The following is an 18,226-nucleotide window of genomic DNA, read 5'->3' as shown; positions in this document are numbered from 1 at the left end:
GTTAAATGTTCCCTACTTATGCTTATAAACGTGCAATATCCTTATATTCATTGGTAAACCCTTCCATCCTAGAACATTCCTGCATCTCAATCCTGTTTCTATTATCATTTTTAGCACAATTGTTTATACACTTATTTATTTGCCAATTTGTAAATCTCCTCTCGCAGGGTTTTTTTTTTTTTTTGTCTGTGTTGTTGTCTCTGTGTACTGGAAGCTTATGTCACTAAAACAAATTCCTTGTATGTGCAAGCATACTTGGCAATAAAGCTCTTTCTGATTCTGATTCTGATTTACCCTCTGATGGTCTTTGTTTCCTGTATACACTCGTGTTTTTTGGGGTCTCCAGAGACCCCAGACAATAGCATTTAATTTTGTAACAAGATAATAGGTTTTTTTTTATTTTTTTTTTACAAATGTAATTTTACTCTGTTTGTTAATGTTTTTACTCAACATTTGTGCAGTTTTTGGAGGATTTATGATATCTTTTAAGTTTCTATAAATAAATAAATATTTATTTAAATAGGCTTTTTACAAAAAAACTCCATTTGATGTAAAATTCACTTTATAAAAGACCCAGATTTCTAACTTTCATTCATGGGGATAACATGGATCATTTTAAATGACTTAATGTAACATTTATACCCATTTTTATTTTTTTTTTGGAAAATGCAGTTAAAAAAAAAAAAAATCACTGTAACCACTAGATGGCTATAGAGCTCCACTATATGGTATTTGCTATTTGACTACCTGAAAGATATCTTTTCACAAGTTGGATTAAGTTGGATTCATATCTAAACATTATAAAATCACAATTATAACAAAAATAAAATATTTTTTGTCAAAGTTTAGTTTTTTTTTTTACTGAAACCCCCCCCCCCCAGTTTTTCAATAATGGAACATTACAATGCATTGCAAGCAGTAAGAATGGTAAACCGCATGACTACTGTAGACTGTGTTGGAGCAGGTTTGTGTGTGTGCGTGCTAAATTGTTTTGTCTTATCCTGCCATCTCCCTCTCTCTCCCTCTTTGGTGATTCTGCATTTTGCATATTTTTTTTTAAATAATTATAAGAGAGCAGTTGTTTTATAACCTCACAAGTGTGTGTGTGTGTGTGTGTGTGTGCGCGCACATTGTCGTGTCAGTGTCACCACTTTATATTTGTGTTGGTTCTGCATTTTGGATGATTTTATTTTACAAATGATAAGAGAACAGTTTTTATAGTCTCAAAATTTTATTCCTCTATATGTGTGTGTTTATACGCGTGTTGTGAGAAATATAATTTAGCATTGTGGATGTTTTTTGCATTGGTGGAAGTGTGCCACTTTATTTGTGCCATTTCTGTTTCTGTCGATGTGTTCTGCGTTGTTTCTGAGTTTGATGATGAATTTAGTCTTATTTTGATTGCGAGTGTCACAATTTTTGTCACGCTATCATAAAAACAGATATCATTCCAATTAAATTTTTTTTTTTTTTTTGTAGATCTAGAAAGTGTTGAGAGCCGTAGAAGGTTTCATACCATTTGGACAAAGGGAACATTTTTTTTTTATTTGAGCAAAAGTCATTTGTCACTTTTTTTTAATGTGATTAATAAACAGGGACACAGAGAATATATTTTTTTTTATTATGCAGCCTTATTTTGTGTATTTTATTAATGTTCCCTATTGTAATGTAGTGTGATATAATAGATAAGTGTGCAGGAGTACTTTATTTACATAATAACAATAACAGACAAAGCCAACCAAAATTAACACAACAAAATCAGGGAGTTGATTTGAGAACCTCAACAAAATAGGCGTAACGACAAGGCCAGATAAAAATAAGACATGGGCTTATATAAACAATGCATGATCTTATATACACAGAACATGTAGACAGGTAGCTTAACATAGGAATCATGACACCTACTGTTCATCTAAAGATTTGAGTCTTCTTTCATTTATTGTGACCCCTATTTGTGAAACTTATATATACACAGTACAGACCAAAAGTTTGGACACACCTTCACATTCAAAGAGTTTTCTTTATTTTCATGACTATGAAAATTGTAGATTCACACTGAAGGCATCAAAGCTATGAATTAACATGTGGAATTATATACATAAAAATGTGTGAAACAACTGAAAATGTCATATTCTAGGTTCTACAAAGTAGCCACCTTTTGCTTTGATTACTGCTTTGCACACTCTTCGCATTCTCTTGATGAGCTTCAAGAGGTATTCACCTGAAGTGGTCTTCCAGCAGTCTTGAAGGAGTTCCCAGAGATGCTTAGCACTTGTTGGCCCTTTTGCCTTCACTCTGCAGTCCAGCTAACCCCAAACCATCTCGATTGGGTTCAGGTCGGGTGACTGTGGAGGCCAGGTCATCTGGCGCAGCACCCCATCACTCTCCTTCTTGGTCAAATAGCCCTTACACAGCCTAGAGGTGTGTTTGGGGTCATTGTCCTGTTGAAAAATAAATGATGGTTCAACTAAACGCAAACCAAATGGAATAGCATGCCGCTGCAAGATGCTGTGGTAGCCATGCTGGTTCAGTATGCCTTCAATTTTGAATAAATCCCCAACAGTGTAACCAGCAAAGCACCCCCACACCATCACACCTCCTCCTCCATGCTTCACGGTGGGAACCAGGCATGTAGAGTCCTTTTCTGCGTCGCACAAAGACACGTTGGTTGGAACCAAAGATCTCAAATTTGGACTCATCAGACCAAAGCACAGATTTCCACTGGTCTAATGTCCATTCCTTGTATTCTTTAGCCCAGACAAGTCTCTTCTGCTTGTTGCCTTTTTTAGCAGTGGTTTCCTAGCAGATATTCTACCATGAAGGCCTGATTCACACAGTCTCCTTTTAACAGTTGTTCTAGAGATGTGTCTGCTGCTAGAACTGTGTGTGCCATTGACCTGGTCTCTAATCTGAGCTGCTGTTAACCTGCAATTTCTGAGGCTGCTGACTCGGATGAACTTATCCTCCGCAGCAGAAGTGACTCTTGGTCTTCCTTTCCTGGGGCAGTCCACATGTGAGCCAGTTTCTTTGTAGCGCTTGATGGTTTTTGTGACTGCACTTGGGGACACATTCAAAGTTTTCCCAATTTTTCGGACTGACTGACCTTCATTTCTTAAAGTAATGATGGCCACTCATTTTCCTGTACTTAGCTGCTTTTTCTTGCCATAATACAAATTCTAACAGTCTATTCAGTAGGACTATCAGCTGTGTATCCATCTGACTTCTGCACAACACAACTGATGGTCCCAACCCCATTTATAATGCAAGAAATCACACTTATTAAATCTGACAGGGCACACCTATGAAGTGAAAACCATTTCAGGTGACTACCTCTTGAAGCTCATCAAGAGAATGCCAAGAGCGTGCAAAGCAGTAATCAAAGCAAAACTCAGGCAATTTGATAATACCTAGAATATCAAAATCAACTGCGGGCGCGGATCCTTTTCCTATTTGGCGCCTAAACTCTGGAATAACCTACCTAACATTGTTCGGGAGGCAGACACACTCTTGCAGTTTAAATCTAGATTAAAGACCCATCTCTTTAACCTGGCTTACACATAACATACTAATATGCTTTTAATATCCAAATCCGTTAAAGGATTTTTAGGCTGCATTAATTAGGTAAACCGGAACCGGAAACACTTCCCATAACACCCTATGTACTTGCTACATCATTAGAAGAATGGCATCTACGCTAATATTTTTCTGTTTCTCTCTTATTCTGAGGTCATCGTAGCCACCAGATCCAGTCTGTATCCAGATCAGAGAGTCACTGCAGTCGCCCGGATCCAGTATGTATCCAGACCAGATGGTGGATCAGCACCTAGAAAGGACCTCTACAGCCCTGAAAGACAGCAGAGACCAGGACAACTAGAGCCCCAGATACAGATCCCCTGTAAAGACCTTGTCTCAGAGGACCACCAGGACAAGACCACAGGAAACAGATGATTCTTCTGCACAATCTGACTTTGCTGCAGCCTGGAATTGAACTACTGGTTTCGTCTGGTCAGAGGAGAACTGGCCCCCCAACTGAGCCTGGTTTCTCCCAAGGTTTTTTTCTCAATTCTTTCACCAATGGAGTTTTGGTTCCTTGCCGCTGTCGCCTCTGGCTTGCTTAGTTGGGGTCACTTCATCTACAGCCATATCGTTGACTTGATTGCAAATAAATGCACAGGCACTATTTAACTGAACAGAGATGACATCACTGAATTCAATGATGAACTTCCTTTAACTATCATTTTGCATTATTGACCCACTGTTTTCCTAATGAATGTTGTTCAGTTGCTTTGACTCAATGTATTTTGTTTAAACAGCTATATAAATAAAGGTGACTTGACTTGACTTATATTCTTATTTTTCTTACTCAAATGTTTCTTATTGTATTTTTCTAGTGCTCAAATAAATCACTTATATGATGTCTAAGTTTCTGTCTAGTGTTTTATAATTGAAAAAAACTATGCAGTGGTATGTTTACTCACTAGTTTGTAGAAGCCTATAATACTATTGGGAAATATATTTTCATATATTTGGGGGGTGTGGGGTGTAGACATAGTCTCAGAAAAATATTAGCAGGAGTCTCATTTTTCATGATATTTTATTCAGATTTAAAATAGAAACTCATGTGGCTTTCAACCCATTACTTTTCTAGATTGCTCCAGGACTCATTTCTTGTATTTGCATATTAAAAAAAAAAAAATTTAAGTGTGGTAAAAAAAAATTCAAGGCACTTCCGTGTCTATAACTTTTACTATTTTTGAGCATTATCAAATCTGGTTGATAAAAAGTAAAGCCCAAAAGGTCTTCTTTCTAAAGACACCAAAATTATATTTGTAACACACTGAAGTAGGAAACTTTTACAATTATATGTTTGGTAGAGCACTTTCAGCTGTGAGTCCCATAATGGGGGGTGCTGGCTAACAGGTTAAATCATATCTCACTATCAGAACAGAGTACATTTCACTTGGAAGTGCAAGGTCCAGGCAACCTGTGGGGTCCCTCAGCGGTCATTCCTTGGCCCCATTCTCTTCATCATTTACATGATCCCTTTTGGCCATGTCATTAGCCACTATGGAGTCTCATTTTACTGCTATGCTGATGACACACAACTGTACATGAAAACATCACCAACATCATCTTCATCTTCAACACTCAGTGCCTGTCTGGAGGAGATAAGGGTGTGGATGAAGCACAAGTTCCTCCAGCTAAACAGCTCTAAAACTGAGGCAATTCTTGTTGGCACACCACGTCAAACCCAGTCTTCCTCTATTACTGGTATAACTATATCTGATCATGTCATTGCCCTCTCCACAACTGTCACCAATCTTGGTGTAAGATTTGATCCACAACTCAGCTTCGAAGCCCATATAAAAAACCTCTTTAAGACATCTTTCTACCATCTCAGAAATATTGCAAAACTCTGTCCAATGTTAACCTTAGCAGATGCTGAAAAACGGCTCCATGCATTTGTCTCCTCCAGACTGGATTACTGTAACACACTTCTCATCGGGATCCCTAACAAAAGCTTGCAGAGACTGCAGTATGTTCAGAATAGTGCTGCTAGGATCCTGATGAGAGTTCGAAAATATGATCACATCACACCCATTCTCCATTCACTTCACTGGCTTCGTGTTTCCATTAGGATTGAATATAAGATCTCCTTTCTAACCTACCAGTGTATCTATGGAAATGCCCCCCCCCCCCACATCTGAAAGAACTACTCACACCTTCGACTACTTCTCGATCACTCCACTTAACAAATTTAAACCGCCTCCTTCTCCCCAAGACAAAGCTCAGCACCATGGGTGACCGGGCTTTCTGCTCTGGCGCTCCTCAGATTTAGAATGACCTTCCCAACCATCTGAGGGCACCTCAAACTATTGAGACTTTTAAAAAAGGACTAAAAACATTTTTTTTTAGGAGAACTTATGACTATTAACTGATTAAACCTTTTAGTATTTTATACTTTCTAATTGATCTTGATTGTAGCACTTTGAGATTTGTTTCAAACGTAAAGTGCATTACAAATAAAATTTCTTCTTCTTCTTCTTCTTATATATTATTATTCTGAATAATTTGCAGACTAATTCGGTTCTTGTTCTCTGTAATTCAATCCCCTTTGATTTATATTGATCTTAATTCCCTTATTTATCTCACATTTTATGGTGGAGAAAATTTTGGGCAGTTTAAACTAATTTGTAAGCACAAAACAAGTAATTTGTGATTTTATCTAATCTGTTGGTCCGGAAAGATAGATTAGAGACATATGAAAACAAGTATTTTATTGTTGATGTGTAACGTTAAGAGCGCATAACAAGGCGTTGTGTGAATGAATGGAAATCTGCAGAGTTCACAATTACATTTTTGTTTAAACTGTAGTGCATCTGCAGTGCACAAAATATTTTATCTCTCTCACAAAGAGCTGAGATTTATTGAGCGGTATATCGTAAAGAATAAGTGCCCATTGTTTTTGTAAAACTGAAATGCGCCGCCATTTCATGTAATGTTTTGAACTTTGCACGGAGACATACCCACGTGCTTCTTGAACTGCATTGCTGTGCGTCACCATAGTAACAGCTGTGACACGAAAGTCTGAAAAGATTTTCCTAAAGTGCGCATGCGCGCACTGTTGTAAACAACTCAGGTGTTCACGGAAGTCTATGCTAAAGCCATTAGCCATTAGCGCAAGCATCGGTGTGGCTCGCTGAACCTGGATGCAGTGTGTTTTGTAGCAGTGTTGAAATGTAAATTCTGTCTCACCACATCGTGGTCACGGTAAGCTGGGCCACTGCCTACCGGTGTATGTTTATCCTGATGACATCGCTATAGGCTATCCTTTGATATTACTACCAAGGGTATCACTGGTTGTTCCCTCATATAGGTCACACAATCACTATTCAATCCATACATTAATCTAAGTTCTTGTTAAAGAGACTCAAGAAGGAAAAATAAGGTTGAAATCTATAAAGTCTACTAAATGACAAAACAGAGAGCACAATTTTTTTAAAAGAGGAATAGAGAGGGAGGCTTATATCCAGGGGTTATAATGCAATGCACTTGTACGTAATGATTAGGGATTTTGGAGTATTTTCATAGTTGATTAATATGTTTATCATTTTATCAATTAATTGGTTAGTTGTTTGATCTATAATATGTCAGAAAAATGTGGATCAGTGTTTCCCCAAATGCCCAGGAATGGTCCTCAAATGTCTCATTTTGTCCACAACTCAAAGATATTCAGTTGACTGTCATTGAGGAGAGAAGACACTAGAACATTGTTGTCTAGACCAGCACACACCGGCCCATCTGCCCCCTGGCTCTCCGAGGTACTCCGTGAACATAGCTCTAAACTCAGGGCTGCAGAGAGGAAATGGCAGAAATCAAGAAACTCTACCGACCTCAGTGTGTATCAGTCTCTCCTCTCTTCCTTCTCTGCAAATGTCTTCACGGCTAAAACATCCTACTACCACAACAAAATTAACAGCTGTTGTGATGCTAGGACACTCTTCAAGACTTTTTCTTCTCTTCTTAATCCACCGCCACCACCTCCTCCATCGACTCTTACAGCAGATGACTTTGCAGTTTTCTTCACAAATAAGACAAGATCCATCAGTGACCAAATCTCCACACCTGAGGACAACTTCACAATGACCTACGCACACTCTTTCTCCTCCTCCTTGCCACTCTCAGAGATGGACGTCTCCAAACTTCTCCTGTCCAATCATCCTACTACTTGTCCACTTGATCTGATCCCCAATAACGTCCTTCAAGCGATCTCTTCTTCAGTCATACCTTCCCTTACTCACGTTATCAACTCCTCTCTTCACTCTGGAACATTTCTGGAGCATTCAAGCAGGCTCGGGTAAGCCCACTGCTCAAGAAACCATCTCTAAATCCAGCGCTTCTTGAAAACTACAGACTGGTATCCCTTCTTCCATTCTTTGCAGAGACACTTGAGCGAGCTGTGTTCAACCAGCTTTCTATGTTCCTTGTAAAGAACAACCTCCTGGACAGCAACCAATCTGGCTTCAAAAGTGGCCACTCAACTGAGACTGCTCTGCTCTCGGTTACTGAAGCGCTGCGACTAGCAAGAGCAGCTTCAAAATCCTCGGTACTCATCTTACTGGACCTTTCTGCTGCTTTTGACAATGTTAATCACCAGATTATCCTGTCCACCCTCAGAAAGATGGGCATCTCTGGAAGTGCACTCCTGTGGGTTAAGTCCTACCACTCTGAGAGATCTTTCAGTGTGTCTTGGAGGGGTGATGTTTCAAAGTCACACCACCTTTCTACTGGGGTTCCTAAAGGCTCACTACTTGAACCACTTCTCTTCTCCATCTACATGACATCATTTGGATCTGTCATTCAGAAGCATGGCTCTTCTTATCACTGCTACGCTGATGAAACCCAACTCTACTTCTCATTCCAACCAGATGACCTGACGCTAGCTGCTCGCATTTCAGCCTGTCTGAGTGACATCTCTAGCTGGATGAATGACCATCACCTTCAGCTTAACCTTACGAAGACAGAACTCCTGGTGATTCCAGCTAACCCATTGCTTCATCACAACTTCTCTATACAGCTGGGCTCATCAAACATTACTCCTTCGAGGATAGCCAGAAACCTAGGAGTTGTGATGGATCATCAGTTAAGCTTCACAGACCACATTGCTACAACTACCCGGTCCTGCAGGTTTGCCTTATACAACATTAGGAAGATTAGACCCTTCCTGTCAGAGCAAGCAACCCAACTTCTTGTCCAAGCTCTTGTTCTCTCCAGACTGGACTATTGTAATGCTCTCCTGGCGGGCCTTCCTGCATGTACTGTAAAGCCTCTCCAATTGATCCAGAATGCAGCAGCGAGGGTTGTCTTCAATGAGCCAAAAAATGCTCACGTTACTCCTCTCCTCATCAGGTTACACTGGCTACCAGTGGCTGCTCGCATCAAATTCAAGGTACTGATGCTAGCCTACAAGACGACCACTGGCACGGCACCAACTTACCTAAACTCACTGTTTAAATCTTATGTGCCCTCCAGAAGTTTGCGCTCTGCAAGTGAACGACGCCTTTTGGTACCATCCCAAAGAAGTTCAAAATCACTCTCACTGACCTTTTCCTGGACTGTGCCCAGCTGGTGGAATGACCTCCCAATCTCAATTCATACAGCTGAGTCTTTACTCATTTTCAAGAAACATCTAAAGACTCATCTCTTTCGCCTGCACTTAACCAACTAACACTAGCACTTTTCATTTTCTTGTCTTTTCACTTATATAAAAAATAAAAAAAAAACAAAAAAAACAACTGGCTATGCGTTCTATACTAGACTAACTGAGACTTGTCATGGCACTTTGGTAAACTGTTGTTGTTATCTTGTTGACCTGACTGCTTCTGTTGTTCTCATTCGTAAGTCGCTTTGGATAAAAGCGTCTGCTAAATGATTTAATGTAAATGTAAAATGTAAACATATTCACAATTAACAAGCTGGAATAATTTTTTTTTACTTTTGTCTTTCATATATTTTATAAATGACACAGACTGCAATGACACAGACAGCTTCATTGCAGAAGGACATCCTTTTGGTCACGTGGTTCACGTGAGATGATTGACAGCTTTACAAACTAATGATATTGCACTGATGTCATAGCTCACGCGAATCAATAAGAGGATAGTAATCAATAGCTCTGTTAGCTGTTTTAGTTCTTCAGATCGTATAAATCAGTGTAAAATGAATAGAAATGTTATTCTGTATGATGAAATATTTTACAAACATGTCATAAAATTATTATCTCCATTGGACTATAGCCCTGGCGGATCGTGGATATTGTATGTATACGAACACAAATAAACCGGATATGAGATGAATGGCTGCTGTATTAGTGATGATTTCTATTCAAAATAATGAACGTTATTATTATTATTATTATTATTATTACATCAGACCAAAGCACAGATTTCCACTGGTCTAATGTCCATTCCTTGTATTCTTTAGCCCAGACAAGTCTCTTCTGCTTGTTGCCTTTTTTAGCAGTGGTTTCCTAGCAGATATTCTACCATGAAGGCCTGATTCACACAGTCTCCTTTTAACAGTTGTTCTAGAGATGTGTCTGCTGCTAGAACTGTGTGTGCCATTGACCTGGTCTCTAATCTGAGCTGCTGTTAACCTGCAATTTCTGAGGCTGCTGACTCGGATGAACTTATCCTCCGCAGCAGAAGTGACTCTTGGTCTTCCTTTCCTGGGGCAGTCCACATGTGAGCCAGTTTCTTTGTAGCGCTTGATGGTTTTTGTGACTGCACTTGGGGACACATTCAAAGTTTTCCCAATTTTTCGGACTGACTGACCTTCATTTCTTAAAGTAATGATGGCCACTCATTTTCCTGTACTTAGCTGCTTTTTCTTGCCATAATACAAATTCTAACAGTCTATTCAGTAGGACTATCAGCTGTGTATCCATCTGACTTCTGCACAACACAACTGATGGTCCCAACCCCATTTATAATGCAAGAAATCACACTTATTAAATCTGACAGGGCACACCTATGAAGTGAAAACCATTTCAGGTGACTACCTCTTGAAGCTCATCAAGAGAATGCCAAGAGCGTGCAAAGCAGTAATCAAAGCAAAACTCAGGCAATTTGATAATACCTAGAATATCAAAATCAACTGCGGGCGCGGATCCTTTTCCTATTTGGCGCCTAAACTCTGGAATAACCTACCTAACATTGTTCGGGAGGCAGACACACTCTTGCAGTTTAAATCTAGATTAAAGACCCATCTCTTTAACCTGGCTTACACATAACATACTAATATGCTTTTAATATCCAAATCCGTTAAAGGATTTTTAGGCTGCATTAATTAGGTAAACCGGAACCGGAAACACTTCCCATAACACCCTATGTACTTGCTACATCATTAGAAGAATGGCATCTACGCTAATATTTTTCTGTTTCTCTCTTATTCTGAGGTCATCGTAGCCACCAGATCCAGTCTGTATCCAGATCAGAGAGTCACTGCAGTCGCCCGGATCCAGTATGTATCCAGACCAGATGGTGGATCAGCACCTAGAAAGGACCTCTACAGCCCTGAAAGACAGCAGAGACCAGGACAACTAGAGCCCCAGATACAGATCCCCTGTAAAGACCTTGTCTCAGAGGACCACCAGGACAAGACCACAGGAAACAGATGATTCTTCTGCACAATCTGACTTTGCTGCAGCCTGGAATTGAACTACTGGTTTCGTCTGGTCAGAGGAGAACTGGCCCCCCAACTGAGCCTGGTTTCTCCCAAGGTTTTTTTCTCAATTCTTTCACCAATGGAGTTTTGGTTCCTTGCCGCTGTCGCCTCTGGCTTGCTTAGTTGGGGTCACTTCATCTACAGCCATATCGTTGACTTGATTGCAAATAAATGCACAGGCACTATTTAACTGAACAGAGATGACATCACTGAATTCAATGATGAACTTCCTTTAACTATCATTTTGCATTATTGACCCACTGTTTTCCTAATGAATGTTGTTCAGTTGCTTTGACTCAATGTATTTTGTTTAAACAGCTATATAAATAAAGGTGACTTGACTTGACTTATATTCTTATTTTTCTTACTCAAATGTTTCTTATTGTATTTTTCTAGTGCTCAAATAAATCACTTATATGATGTCTAAGTTTCTGTCTAGTGTTTTATAATTGAAAAAAACTATGCAGTGGTATGTTTACTCACTAGTTTGTAGAAGCCTATAATACTATTGGGAAATATATTTTCATATATTTGGGGGGTGTGGGGTGTAGACATAGTCTCAGAAAAATATTAGCAGGAGTCTCATTTTTCATGATATTTTATTCAGATTTAAAATAGAAACTCATGTGGCTTTCAACCCATTACTTTTCTAGATTGCTCCAGGACTCATTTCTTGTATTTGCATATTAAAAAAAAAAAAATTTAAGTGTGGTAAAAAAAAATTCAAGGCACTTCCGTGTCTATAACTTTTACTATTTTTGAGCATTATCAAATCTGGTTGATAAAAAGTAAAGCCCAAAAGGTCTTCTTTCTAAAGACACCAAAATTATATTTGTAACACACTGAAGTAGGAAACTTTTACAATTATATGTTTGGTAGAGCACTTTCAGCTGTGAGTCCCATAATGGGGGGTGCTGGCTAACAGGTTAAATCATATCTCACTATCAGAACAGAGTACATTTCACTTGGAAGTGCAAGGTCCAGGCAACCTGTGGGGTCCCTCAGCGGTCATTCCTTGGCCCCATTCTCTTCATCATTTACATGATCCCTTTTGGCCATGTCATTAGCCACTATGGAGTCTCATTTTACTGCTATGCTGATGACACACAACTGTACATGAAAACATCACCAACATCATCTTCATCTTCAACACTCAGTGCCTGTCTGGAGGAGATAAGGGTGTGGATGAAGCACAAGTTCCTCCAGCTAAACAGCTCTAAAACTGAGGCAATTCTTGTTGGCACACCACGTCAAACCCAGTCTTCCTCTATTACTGGTATAACTATATCTGATCATGTCATTGCCCTCTCCACAACTGTCACCAATCTTGGTGTAAGATTTGATCCACAACTCAGCTTCGAAGCCCATATAAAAAACCTCTTTAAGACATCTTTCTACCATCTCAGAAATATTGCAAAACTCTGTCCAATGTTAACCTTAGCAGATGCTGAAAAACGGCTCCATGCATTTGTCTCCTCCAGACTGGATTACTGTAACACACTTCTCATCGGGATCCCTAACAAAAGCTTGCAGAGACTGCAGTATGTTCAGAATAGTGCTGCTAGGATCCTGATGAGAGTTCGAAAATATGATCACATCACACCCATTCTCCATTCACTTCACTGGCTTCGTGTTTCCATTAGGATTGAATATAAGATCTCCTTTCTAACCTACCAGTGTATCTATGGAAATGCCCCCCCCCCCCACATCTGAAAGAACTACTCACACCTTCGACTACTTCTCGATCACTCCACTTAACAAATTTAAACCGCCTCCTTCTCCCCAAGACAAAGCTCAGCACCATGGGTGACCGGGCTTTCTGCTCTGGCGCTCCTCAGATTTAGAATGACCTTCCCAACCATCTGAGGGCACCTCAAACTATTGAGACTTTTAAAAAAGGACTAAAAACATTTTTTTTTAGGAGAACTTATGACTATTAACTGATTAAACCTTTTAGTATTTTATACTTTCTAATTGATCTTGATTGTAGCACTTTGAGATTTGTTTCAAACGTAAAGTGCATTACAAATAAAATTTCTTCTTCTTCTTCTTCTTATATATTATTATTCTGAATAATTTGCAGACTAATTCGGTTCTTGTTCTCTGTAATTCAATCCCCTTTGATTTATATTGATCTTAATTCCCTTATTTATCTCACATTTTATGGTGGAGAAAATTTTGGGCAGTTTAAACTAATTTGTAAGCACAAAACAAGTAATTTGTGATTTTATCTAATCTGTTGGTCCGGAAAGATAGATTAGAGACATATGAAAACAAGTATTTTATTGTTGATGTGTAACGTTAAGAGCGCATAACAAGGCGTTGTGTGAATGAATGGAAATCTGCAGAGTTCACAATTACATTTTTGTTTAAACTGTAGTGCATCTGCAGTGCACAAAATATTTTATCTCTCTCACAAAGAGCTGAGATTTATTGAGCGGTATATCGTAAAGAATAAGTGCCCATTGTTTTTGTAAAACTGAAATGCGCCGCCATTTCATGTAATGTTTTGAACTTTGCACGGAGACATACCCACGTGCTTCTTGAACTGCATTGCTGTGCGTCACCATAGTAACAGCTGTGACACGAAAGTCTGAAAAGATTTTCCTAAAGTGCGCATGCGCGCACTGTTGTAAACAACTCAGGTGTTCACGGAAGTCTATGCTAAAGCCATTAGCCATTAGCGCAAGCATCGGTGTGGCTCGCTGAACCTGGATGCAGTGTGTTTTGTAGCAGTGTTGAAATGTAAATTCTGTCTCACCACATCGTGGTCACGGTAAGCTGGGCCACTGCCTACCGGTGTATGTTTATCCTGATGACATCGCTATAGGCTATCCTTTGATATTACTACCAAGGGTATCACTGGTTGTTCCCTCATATAGGTCACACAATCACTATTCAATCCATACATTAATCTAAGTTCTTGTTAAAGAGACTCAAGAAGGAAAAATAAGGTTGAAATCTATAAAGTCTACTAAATGACAAAACAGAGAGCACAATTTTTTTAAAAGAGGAATAGAGAGGGAGGCTTATATCCAGGGGTTATAATGCAATGCACTTGTACGTAATGATTAGGGATTTTGGAGTATTTTCATAGTTGATTAATATGTTTATCATTTTATCAATTAATTGGTTAGTTGTTTGATCTATAATATGTCAGAAAAATGTGGATCAGTGTTTCCCCAAATGCCCAGGAATGGTCCTCAAATGTCTCATTTTGTCCACAACTCAAAGATATTCAGTTGACTGTCATTGAGGAGAGAAGACACTAGAACATTGTTGTCTAGACCAGCACACACCGGCCCATCTGCCCCCTGGCTCTCCGAGGTACTCCGTGAACATAGCTCTAAACTCAGGGCTGCAGAGAGGAAATGGCAGAAATCAAGAAACTCTACCGACCTCAGTGTGTATCAGTCTCTCCTCTCTTCCTTCTCTGCAAATGTCTTCACGGCTAAAACATCCTACTACCACAACAAAATTAACAGCTGTTGTGATGCTAGGACACTCTTCAAGACTTTTTCTTCTCTTCTTAATCCACCGCCACCACCTCCTCCATCGACTCTTACAGCAGATGACTTTGCAGTTTTCTTCACAAATAAGACAAGATCCATCAGTGACCAAATCTCCACACCTGAGGACAACTTCACAATGACCTACGCACACTCTTTCTCCTCCTCCTTGCCACTCTCAGAGATGGACGTCTCCAAACTTCTCCTGTCCAATCATCCTACTACTTGTCCACTTGATCTGATCCCCAATAACGTCCTTCAAGCGATCTCTTCTTCAGTCATACCTTCCCTTACTCACGTTATCAACTCCTCTCTTCACTCTGGAACATTTCTGGAGCATTCAAGCAGGCTCGGGTAAGCCCACTGCTCAAGAAACCATCTCTAAATCCAGCGCTTCTTGAAAACTACAGACTGGTATCCCTTCTTCCATTCTTTGCAGAGACACTTGAGCGAGCTGTGTTCAACCAGCTTTCTATGTTCCTTGTAAAGAACAACCTCCTGGACAGCAACCAATCTGGCTTCAAAAGTGGCCACTCAACTGAGACTGCTCTGCTCTCGGTTACTGAAGCGCTGCGACTAGCAAGAGCAGCTTCAAAATCCTCGGTACTCATCTTACTGGACCTTTCTGCTGCTTTTGACAATGTTAATCACCAGATTATCCTGTCCACCCTCAGAAAGATGGGCATCTCTGGAAGTGCACTCCTGTGGGTTAAGTCCTACCACTCTGAGAGATCTTTCAGTGTGTCTTGGAGGGGTGATGTTTCAAAGTCACACCACCTTTCTACTGGGGTTCCTAAAGGCTCACTACTTGAACCACTTCTCTTCTCCATCTACATGACATCATTTGGATCTGTCATTCAGAAGCATGGCTCTTCTTATCACTGCTACGCTGATGAAACCCAACTCTACTTCTCATTCCAACCAGATGACCTGACGCTAGCTGCTCGCATTTCAGCCTGTCTGAGTGACATCTCTAGCTGGATGAATGACCATCACCTTCAGCTTAACCTTACGAAGACAGAACTCCTGGTGATTCCAGCTAACCCATTGCTTCATCACAACTTCTCTATACAGCTGGGCTCATCAAACATTACTCCTTCGAGGATAGCCAGAAACCTAGGAGTTGTGATGGATCATCAGTTAAGCTTCACAGACCACATTGCTACAACTACCCGGTCCTGCAGGTTTGCCTTATACAACATTAGGAAGATTAGACCCTTCCTGTCAGAGCAAGCAACCCAACTTCTTGTCCAAGCTCTTGTTCTCTCCAGACTGGACTATTGTAATGCTCTCCTGGCGGGCCTTCCTGCATGTACTGTAAAGCCTCTCCAATTGATCCAGAATGCAGCAGCGAGGGTTGTCTTCAATGAGCCAAAAAATGCTCACGTTACTCCTCTCCTCATCAGGTTACACTGGCTACCAGTGGCTGCTCGCATCAAATTCAAGGTACTGATGCTAGCCTACAAGACGACCACTGGCACGGCACCAACTTACCTAAACTCACTGTTTAAATCTTATGTGCCCTCCAGAAGTTTGCGCTCTGCAAGTGAACGACGCCTTTTGGTACCATCCCAAAGAAGTTCAAAATCACTCTCACTGACCTTTTCCTGGACTGTGCCCAGCTGGTGGAATGACCTCCCAATCTCAATTCATACAGCTGAGTCTTTACTCATTTTCAAGAAACATCTAAAGACTCATCTCTTTCGCCTGCACTTAACCAACTAACACTAGCACTTTTCATTTTCTTGTCTTTTCACTTATATAAAAAATAAAAAAAAAACAAAAAAAACAACTGGCTATGCGTTCTATACTAGACTAACTGAGACTTGTCATGGCACTTTGGTAAACTGTTGTTGTTATCTTGTTGACCTGACTGCTTCTGTTGTTCTCATTCGTAAGTCGCTTTGGATAAAAGCGTCTGCTAAATGATTTAATGTAAATGTAAAATGTAAACATATTCACAATTAACAAGCTGGAATAATTTTTTTTTACTTTTGTCTTTCATATATTTTATAAATGACACAGACTGCAATGACACAGACAGCTTCATTGCAGAAGGACATCCTTTTGGTCACGTGGTTCACGTGAGATGATTGACAGCTTTACAAACTAATGATATTGCACTGATGTCATAGCTCACGCGAATCAATAAGAGGATAGTAATCAATAGCTCTGTTAGCTGTTTTAGTTCTTCAGATCGTATAAATCAGTGTAAAATGAATAGAAATGTTATTCTGTATGATGAAATATTTTACAAACATGTCATAAAATTATTATCTCCATTGGACTATAGCCCTGGCGGATCGTGGATATTGTATGTATACGAACACAAATAAACCGGATATGAGATGAATGGCTGCTGTATTAGTGATGATTTCTATTCAAAATAATGAACGTTATTATTATTATTATTATTATTATTATTACATCAGACCAAAGCACAGATTTCCACTGGTCTAATGTCCATTCCTTGTATTCTTTAGCCCAGACAAGTCTCTTCTGCTTGTTGCCTTTTTTAGCAGTGGTTTCCTAGCAGATATTCTACCATGAAGGCCTGATTCACACAGTCTCCTTTTAACAGTTGTTCTAGAGATGTGTCTGCTGCTAGAACTGTGTGTGCCATTGACCTGGTCTCTAATCTGAGCTGCTGTTAACCTGCAATTTCTGAGGCTGCTGACTCGGATGAACTTATCCTCCGCAGCAGAAGTGACTCTTGGTCTTCCTTTCCTGGGGCAGTCCACATGTGAGCCAGTTTCTTTGTAGCGCTTGATGGTTTTTGTGACTGCACTTGGGGACACATTCAAAGTTTTCCCAATTTTTCGGACTGACTGACCTTCATTTCTTAAAGTAATGATGGCCACTCATTTTCCTGTACTTAGCTGCTTTTTCTTGCCATAATACAAATTCTAACAGTCTATTCAGTAGGACTATCAGCTGTGTATCCATCTGACTTCTGCACAACACAACTGATGGTCCCAACCCCATTTATAATGCAAGAAATCACACTTATTAAATCTGACAGGGCACACCTATGAAGTGAAAACCATTTCAGGTGACTACCTCTTGAAGCTCATCAAGAGAATGCCAAGAGCGTGCAAAGCAGTAATCAAAGCAAAACTCAGGCAATTTGATAATACCTAGAATATCAAAATCAACTGCGGGCGCGGATCCTTTTCCTATTTGGCGCCTAAACTCTGGAATAACCTACCTAACATTGTTCGGGAGGCAGACACACTCTTGCAGTTTAAATCTAGATTAAAGACCCATCTCTTTAACCTGGCTTACACATAACATACTAATATGCTTTTAATATCCAAATCCGTTAAAGGATTTTTAGGCTGCATTAATTAGGTAAACCGGAACCGGAAACACTTCCCATAACACCCTATGTACTTGCTACATCATTAGAAGAATGGCATCTACGCTAATATTTTTCTGTTTCTCTCTTATTCTGAGGTCATCGTAGCCACCAGATCCAGTCTGTATCCAGA

This window comes from Carassius gibelio, chromosome B12 (genome assembly GCF_023724105.1).
Source record: "Carassius gibelio isolate Cgi1373 ecotype wild population from Czech Republic chromosome B12, carGib1.2-hapl.c, whole genome shotgun sequence".
Taxonomy (NCBI): Eukaryota; Metazoa; Chordata; class Actinopteri; order Cypriniformes; family Cyprinidae; genus Carassius; species Carassius gibelio.
This window is presented reverse-complemented; position numbering follows the sequence as displayed.